The sequence below is a fragment of the Lethenteron reissneri genome, chromosome 31 (genome assembly GCF_015708825.2).
Source record: "Lethenteron reissneri isolate LAM-NWPU_2019-01 chromosome 31, ASM1570882v1, whole genome shotgun sequence".
Taxonomy (NCBI): Eukaryota; Metazoa; Chordata; class Hyperoartia; order Petromyzontiformes; family Petromyzontidae; genus Lethenteron; species Lethenteron reissneri.
Genome location: NC_083809.1, coordinates 6905184 through 6912146, shown reverse-complemented (window position 1 = coordinate 6912146; position 6963 = coordinate 6905184).

Sequence of the window (6963 nt, the reverse complement as noted above, 5' to 3'; positions counted from 1 at the left end):
TAAGATTCTAAAGAATTATTTATGTTGGGTGAACTTCATGCATACCGACCGAAGCTTAAGATGCTTGAGCTCGCCTTTGGCTCCACGAACCTTCAAAGCAGCCAACCTTGTTATCATACTGCTGCCCCAAGTAGCTCAAAGGGCGTTGGTTTCAATTAAAAAGTGGTATATCAAATATCAACTCGAATACATATCCTAGCAATCATAATGTAATTAATACAAAAAGTAAATTATCTCTCATCTCTACCTTGATTTGCTCTTCTGTCATCTCACTAGGATTTTATAAATTGAAAGGTAGACCTCCAAAAAGAATGTCTGCATCGGATCTCTAATGGGGCTGGCACCATCACTGCCGAGGAAGATGAAGCAAAAGAGGCACTCCCACAAACTGCCGAGACTGTTCAAAGAGTAAATGGCACAGAAAGTCATTAGACGATAAAAAGCATCCCTCCAGTAAATGAGAATCCTCACCAGCAGAAACTCACGTCGCCCGAAGCTGCTGAAGCAGTGAGACGCGGTATGATATAAAGTTTAGATATCGGGGATTCGTGGAGAGAGTTGCATTAATCGAGGTATCACAGAGATGAAGGTATGAGCGAGGATTTAACATTCTTGCATTATTAGCCTGCACTCTACTTGGCAAGTAATCGAAACTCTGGGAGCACCTTATATGGCGGCATTATCTATACTCAGGTTTTTTTCGGTAAAGTCACGTAGGGGAAAATAAATAAATGAGGTTTCGTTAATTTTTCCTATTCTTTTATTATTTTATTATTTTATTTTTACCTACGTGACTTTACCGAAAAAAACCCAAGAGTATGAATCATTGCAGTCACAAAAGCTTCAAATCTAGCATTATACTGTATATCCAATCTTTATTTGAAGCTTTCCTGACTGCAGGAATCCATACTCTTTGGTTCTTTCGGTAAAGTCACGGAGGTAGAAAATAAAATACAAATATTTTATACTTACGTGACTTTACCTAAAGAACCAAAGAGTATTGTCCATCCACTTTCTTCTTCTTTCATACGGAATTTTTGTGGATTGCAACGGATGAAAAATTGATGTCGAGATTTGATATCCATTCGACTGCCCCAGGTTGAAGCCACGTGGATTTGTTACAGATCGCCGTTGAATGATCCGATTGGGGCAGCCGTTCGCGATATGTTGCACAGTCTGCGACGTCGCACCACCACAGTCACAAAGTGGACTCTGATTAATTTCCATTCATGGAAAAAGTGTCCCACATCTTCAATATAGTGTCCGGATCCGCTTCAAGGAGGACCAGATCTTCCTCGGTAGGTCACATCCTGGTTGGAGGATTGTGGGTTAGCCGACGATGGATTTCTGCAGCAAGTTCTATCCGCTGCTATATTAAGATCTCCCCATTCTATTGCCATTCCGAATGGTCTTTTGGTACAAAAGACATCTCAATTCTACATACGAGCTGATCTCATTGCTCCACCCCCACAGTGGTCTTCATTTAGATTGTATTCTCTCCTTTGGCTGTCACTTCGTTGCCAGTCTCATCGATCGGCTATCATCATCATCATCCCATCTCGTGATGTGTCCTGCCAAAGCCCACTTAGATTCCAGATCTTTGAAGGCAAGCAAAGGATGAGCCTGGACAGTGCACGGATGAGGTGAACGCCACCATGCTCTGTATGTAATGGACAATATTTAAAAATGTAACAGTGGGAGATGTTGAGGTGTTGATGACTGCTTTATACAGCTGTCAAATGTAGGGAGGTAATGTGGGCTCAGGATCAACGATATCAGAGTGGAACAGAAGGAGTGTAAGTCTTAGTTAAAGCTATTATTCTAAAGGTGGCGTTGACATGTTAATTGCCCTTTGGCCAAAAGACACGTTTTCATATGGGAAATAATTAATAGATTAATGATGCCAATGCACGAAAAGGTCAGGCACGTTACCAGGCTGTACACAATAATCACAGCTCCAGTTCTGACATCACATTTAATGACACAATTATTATTAATCCGACTTGCGTAGGTTTTCACGGTCGTGTTGCGCAGCTCTGCGACATGTTTTGGTGTTGTACCGTGTGTTGTCTGGTGCGATTATCTAACGTTTCGCTCCACGTTCTGAGAGCCCCTTCACAAGCTGAGTTTGAATTAATGAACTGCAGAAGCTGAAGAAGTTCCCGGCATATGGAGCTGAGATCAGGGAGGTCTATGTGTGCATGTTGAACTTCTTTCGCACCGTACCTAGCCAACCGTGCTAATCGGAAATGTGGACAAGGGCAAGAAACTAAACACGAAAAGCAATTCTAAAGAAATGTGGAAAGAAGAGCGTTCCATACGGCCGCAAAAGCGCATCTGAAAACGTGAGATGCAGTGACCGTCTTTGTTCGAGGGCTAGCCGAAAGCCACTGCGAGGATGACCAGTCTCTTATCCAGCAGTGGGTTTGACCATGGCTGATGATTATGATAACATTGAATGTGGCATCACAGGACTGTAAGGGATGGTGACATCATGAAGAGAGGCATTACTCCAGCAGTGGATAGACAATGGGCCATGATGAACTGAATTTGAATTCTGGAACTTACGAAGCTCCCAATATGCGGAGCGCAACATCAGGCGACATGCCGAATAACATGTGGCACAACCCGAAAACGCATCGGACAGCTATGCGTATTAATCCGTTCTTGTCAAGCTAAGGCCGACTCAATGAGCCAACCCAAGGCGTGAAAAATCGCACTTAATTGATCTGGCCCGCACATTGTTTCAACCTCATCTGTCCCAACCAGATGCGACTTTTGGGCCACAGCTGAGCGCATCTCCGATGCAGCACAAGGAGTTTTTTTTTTAATGAGCTGGCGCGCATTAAGCATTCATTACGACGCATAAATATACTGTAGGAAGCAATGAAATATACATGGAGTAAGTAGGTCCTTACTGCAGAGAGTAATGAATAGAAATTAAATTAACACACTCGTGGACATACACATATGCAAACACGCAACGCAAGCCAATGCCTGCCATCTGTTTTGCGGGGCCGTGAGAGGGGGGGGGGGGGAGAGGTTAATGGAGTACGGACTGTGAATAACAATCGTGTCTGCGTTCACTTTGCATGCCACGATCTCCCCGTGGCATGCAACAGCAACAACAACAAAAATGCTCGCCAAAATGCAATTGCTGAACGGAATGAAAATAACATTTTTTTTATGACAGCAATGATTTTCAAGGTCAATATATTTCTGCTGGAAATTGTGCAGCGCAAAACATATGCGCGCCAGTTACGTGCCATTGACGTTCGTCGTTTCATTATTTACGTCCTTTGTCAATCCACCGCCGGATGATGGTCTCCATTGTATTATGAGACTCTATCAAGCCAGTCTGTGCTGGTTGGTGATGGTTTTGGTGGGGGGGGGGGGGGGGGGGGGCTCTTGGACCTGGTTCAGATACCACTCACTAATGATGTGAGCCAAGGATAGCAAACTCAGGTTGCCGAGTTCACAACACAGCAAGCACGTGAAAAATAAATAAATACATTTTCTGAATCAGCATTCGAGTCATAATTGAATTATACAATTGCCAAATGTGTGACGATGACTCAAATAAATCAAGAAAAGAGATCTGCACCATTGGAACCTCCTTTGCCAGTAGGTTCCAATGGTGTAAATGCTTACCCCGAGCTCTCATACTCTGATGGTGCATTGTCTTTGAGTTGTGCGCCTCTTGGCGTCATCTGGTCCAACACCATGTGAGACTAGGCTCTAAGAAAAGCTGTCTCGGGTGTGGACCAATCAATTTAAAGGACAGTGCATACATTATCAGAGTTGTGTTTTTTGTTTGCATTCCGACCGCAGGTATTGTGGTCAATGCAAATATGACTCCTTGTAAAAAAGGGTGTCAGTTTTGTTGCCAGATAAAAGGGTAAAAGAGTTCTGCTTAAAAAAAGCGCATTTTAGTACTACAGTGGTGCATATTCAATGTCAACTGAATCCTTTATAAAATTAAGCGAATGCACATGAATATTTCGGAGTGGTGGCACAGTGATTAGCGCACTGCATAACAAATTCGGCAACCCGAGTTAAATTCCTGGTCACGGCTAGCATCAATGTCCCAGTGATATCAAAACGGATCATTGGCCCCATGTTTACCAAGCCACACTGGTCGGCATAGAGAAGGAGATCAAACAACACACATGACTAACATCAGAATATTTATTTATATTGGAGGAATCCGATGCACTGTGAAGCTCTTTTTCACAAATGTCCAGTAGACATGGCGTGGGGAGGCCAACATCCAGCAGGACATGTCAAATGGCTGCTCATCATTACAATCCTGTGCTTTGTTTATGCGTTCGTTTATTTGAAACTCGGTATTTCAGTATTTGGAATCGATGAGAGTATATTTTGAGCCACAATTGGTAATTTGCAAAAAGACAATTGGTATTATTCTATCGTTTCCTGAAGAAACAAAAGAAAGCGTTGTACAGTGTTCTTTAATTACGGCTCATTTTCATAATTTGAGATTCGGGCAGTGTGTTTCTAAACGGTGCCTTGGGGTATTTATTTCCCACGTTAAGAGTCGATAGCCCACCTTGGCAATTACCCACATACATTACCAGGCATCTGCTCACAATCCTCGGTCTCAACGGTCTGACAAATGGGCAAGCACGAGTGTCACGTGTTTGGGGTTCAACAAAGGTAGCTTGAATTGAATTTCAGTGTGCAAAGTGTCTCATGACTACTGACTCATAAGAGACGCACACTCACTGGCTTCAAAGTTTGATTATCGCTTGAATAGATGCCGTTTGAGTAAAGAATGGATTATAAAATCAATTGGACATTAAATATAAACATATAGTTCGTCGTATTATTTACCCTCATTAACACATTTTTTTAATAGATGCATTTAAGAAACAACCAATTAATTAAATAAATAGACGTGACTCAAATTATTTTTATATTAATTATTCTTCCTTTTTTTCTCAGCTGCTATGTTCAGTATTTGCTTTAAAATACAAAAACTGTTATTTTGTCAGATCATATGAGCATTTCAGACGGTCCATCATAGAGGTTTTTGGGTTAGATAACGTAAATATAAATGTGTCGTTAAACCCGCAACCACCCGACACAGCCAATTAGTAAGGTTTGTTACGTAAACAAAACATGCCAATTCGTGAATACTATAGCACACTAGTGTGTTGGAGAGCAAAGCCACGACATTTACAATTCGAGTATTACGTTTCGCCCGGAATTGCAACCAGCATTATCAGGCGACAGGCAGAGCTGTTGATAAATCCTCCTGTTTGGGTCTTCGTGCTAAACTGACATTAAGAAGGTTGTTCATCCCCTATTAGCAGAACTGCTTAGCCAGTGGTGGAAATTCCACATTCCCACGGCAGTGGCGGGTCTATCCGATGGACAACCGCTGTTGATTTCTCCCACAAAGCGCTACCCCGTTATCATGAATTAGACATTTGTCGTCTGCATAGCTGTCAACCCATACGGCTTAACCCTGTAATCTTGTGAAGGTCCAGACGGTGTACAGCCGTTTCAATGCGGGCACAAAAAAATCATGCAATTTGTCTGTTTTTCTCCATTGTGATTGTGACTTTGTAGGATGAACGTTGAAATTGTTAAAGGGCACGGGCTGACCAATATGGTCTGAATTAGTCTGTAATAAGGTCGGCACTGATAAGGGGTTGACAGGTATCAGTACACAAAAACTAGTAGGTAATTAAAAAAAACAAGATTTGTTTTGGTCTATTTGTTTGTAATAGATTCGAAGCTTTCGTGACTGCAGGAATTACTCTTTGGTTCTTTCGGTAAAGTCACGTAGAAATAAATCAAATTAAATAATAATAGAATGCGACGTTTCGATTGCAACACAAGCAACCATCATCAGGTACAAATGAATGAGAAAACAAACATAGTAAACTTAGAAATATAATGGCAGTACAACACAGAGAGTCGGCCAACACAACAGTCAACACCCTACCTGGTTGATTAACGTTCTTCCAAAGATTGCTAAATTTTGAGAGACAAAACACAGACACGGAGACACAGACAGACACACAAGCAGAGAGAGGCACACACAGAGACACACAACATAGACACACATACAGACACACAAGCAGAGAGAGACAACACAGAGACACAGAGAGAGACAAGTTCACGTTCAAGTTAATTTATTAGGTATAGCCCTGTGAGCCATTCAGCTCTTGAATCGGGTGCAACCGCAACAAACAAAAAACAAAAACATGAACAAAAAACAACACAGAGACACACCGAGAGAGACACACACAGAGACACACAGACAGACACACAAACAGAGAGAGACAACACAGAGACACAGAGAGAGAGACACACAGAGACACACAGACAGACACACAAGCAGAGAGAGACACACACAGAGACACACACACAGAGACACACAACATAGACACACATACAGACACACAAGCAGAGAGAGACAACACAGAGACACAGAGAGAGACAACACAGAGACACACAGAGAGAGACACAGAGACACACAGACACACAAACAGAGAGAGACACACACAGAGACACAGAGAGAGAGACAACACAGAGACACAGAGAGAGACACACACCACAGAGACACATAGACACACAAGCAGAGAGAGACTCACACAGAGACAACACAGAGACACACAAGCAGAGAGAGACACACACAGAGACACACAGAATGGACGTTGAGATTTATAAGGGCACGGGATGACCAATAAGGTCTGAATTTGTCTGTAATAAGATCGGCACTGATAAGGGGTTGACAGGTATCAATACACAACAAACTATTAGGTATATTTAAAAAAATATGTTTTGGTGTGTTTGTGTTTCTCCCTTGTGGTGAGACTTTGTAGGATGGACGTTGAGATTTATAAGGGCACGGGGTGACCAATAAGGTCTGAATTTGTCTATAATAAGGTTAGGGCACTGATCAGCTGTTTGACATGTGTGCGTCTGCTTGAC